A 2,621-nucleotide genomic window follows, 5' to 3' on the forward strand; every position below is an offset into this window, starting at 1 on the left:
AATCCAACCATTACAACGCAGAATTACACACGAGCGGTACAACCGGATCAGGGTCCGATACAATCGCTCACGGAAGTTCTGCCAGCCTGCAGTGCCCAGCGCGGTACAACCGCCAGTACATCCAGTAGTACCGCTGAATAATATTCAACCGGGACAACTGGACAAGTACAATCATGTACCACCCTGGTAACCGAACATAATCACTTGTTCCACGGTACTTGGGCTGATGCATGGTCCGGAACAACTGCAGTGGTAGAGCACCTTCGGTCGCTAGGTCCTTTGGGGTACAAATGTAACGGGCTGATCGGTTGTACCACTGTAAATAATGCAGCCGGGACAACTGGGGCGACAACCGCCGTGTACCGGCTAGCCACCCGAAAGGAACCACCCTTTTCCGGTGGTCCGGCCGAAAACTCAGATCAACTCTAGACAAGAATCAAATCAAGGTTCTTATTATCAGAGATAACTAAGGTTAAAAGTTTGAACTAAACCATAAACAATACCACCATAATGTGCTCAACAATGTCATATTATTATGAAAAACTGAAAATTGCGGGAAAAGTAAAAAAAACTACTCGTTTTGCTCAGTGGAAGCAGAAGTACCCGTTTTTCTCGCTGGAAACATAAGCTCAACAGGTATGCCGCCGCCGCCGCCGTCGATGACGACTTAACATGCATACCTGCATTTCCTCGAAAAAAAAATGCATACCGCACTGAAGGACGTCTAACTTAACGTCTGCCAGTGCCAGGTACCAGTGCCTTGCGGGTATCCGTCGTTTGATGCGGCAATACATATCACTGGGGTTTCGTCAGACAATCACCTGTCTTCTCTGAAAGAAAAAAAAACATTGGACGAGATTAGAAAACAGTTTTTTCTTGCGGGACCAGCGGCTGCCCGTTGTACACGAGCGTGCATCCGAAGGAGACCACATTCAGCTTTGCAGGTGGCCGGCCAGGCGGCTTAGCGGACAGTCCCACGCCACTTGCATCCTCAATCCTTGTGATGCGGTAGTTGAAGTAAAGCTCATAATCTTGTTGGTTGCTCGTTCTGACTGCGGTATTGTTCGTTTGATGATATAGAGATCGTGATGTAGTGTCGTGAGTTTTTTGAAAGAAAATGAAGTTAACCTTGACTATCTTTGCGTTGCTGAAGGCTTGAACGAATTTATGGCATGCTTTGTCATCTGTAGGAACAACCTCCGCAGAAAAATGCAGGCGCAGGTCCACCCGTGCCACGTCCGATGGCTGCGGTGACTTGAGCGACAATGGCCGGAGGGGCCCCTCATACGTGAAGTGCCGCAGCAGCGGAGCATCGAGCTCCATGGTGTTTTCACGATTATCAACCCAGCAGTCGAAATTTGCGAGAGTGAGGGTGGCGACCCTGGGGCAGCGCATAACCAGCGAACGCTGCACACGAGGGTTCCCTACAAAGAGCTCGGATTTGTCGAGGTGCAGGGTGGCGAGCAGCGGCGCGGCGTCGATCACACCTTGGAGTAGGCCGAGTGAGACGCTGCACAGGTGCAGCCGCAGCTCCACGAGCCGAGGGAATTGACTACGGACCACCCGGTCGTAGTCGAAGCACTTGCTGAGGTGCAGCACGCGGAGGGACGTTGACGACGACAGGACGCCTATGCTGAGAGGGTAGAGAAACTTGAACCAGGGTGTGTCCGAGCACGGGCCGTAGAAGAGCCCGATGTAGAGCTCCTCTAGGTGGCGGGCCGCCTGGCCGGACAGCAGCGCCTCGAGTCCTTGGGCCATGCCCACCTTTGCTTCGAACACGGCGTCTTTGAAAGACGGTGACAGGTAGGCACTGGGGTGGTCGTCCTCTCCTTCCATGTACCTGAACGCGAGCTTGGTTACGTTGGGGCTCGCGGCGGCGAGAGTTTCCTTGGCGTCACGCATAATAACGCGGCGCTTCTCGTGTCGGTCAAGATGGTCGTAAGAGCGTGAGTCGAGGTTGACGGCGCCGGATGCGCGCCAGAGCGAGCGCCACCGCTGCCCGAGCACGCAGGTGGAGGCGCCGTCCTTTGCCGGCAGGAAGTACATGATGTGGTGTATAAGGTCATCGGGGAGGTCCGAGAGTCGGTCGCCGCCAGCGCCAGGCATCTTTTCGTTTCGTTGGATCAGTCGATCGAGGAGCTTTTGCACTACTTGTTGGACGCAACGCGGCCGATCGACCTGTTTTATACAGGCATGCTTGTACTACGTGCGCACCCCGATATCCGATTCCGACCGCCACACGAAATTGGGAATGTTTCCAATTCTGCCCACGCGGGTGAATCGGCCGGCCAAGGGACACGCAGTAGTAATATAAATTTTCGAAAAAACTAACGCTCACACGTGCGGCATCTTGTACATCGCCCACATGCCTTCACCATCATTTATTTTACCACGTATAAACAGATGACATCACCAGATTTTTTATTTATTTTCGGTTTAAAGATGTTTTATCTCCTAATTAAAAAATTAAATTAAAAATTCATTTTCATCATTAAATCCGTCTCGACGAGATCTTCAAAACTATACTCCATGTTGATATGTTTCGACGAAAAAAATTTGCCCAAAAATTGCCATGATGTTTACACTGTAGTTGCCATAGTGCTTAAACTAAAGTTGCTATG

This window comes from Triticum dicoccoides, chromosome 3B (genome assembly GCF_002162155.2).
Source record: "Triticum dicoccoides isolate Atlit2015 ecotype Zavitan chromosome 3B, WEW_v2.0, whole genome shotgun sequence".
Classification (NCBI taxonomy): domain Eukaryota; kingdom Viridiplantae; phylum Streptophyta; class Magnoliopsida; order Poales; family Poaceae; genus Triticum; species Triticum dicoccoides.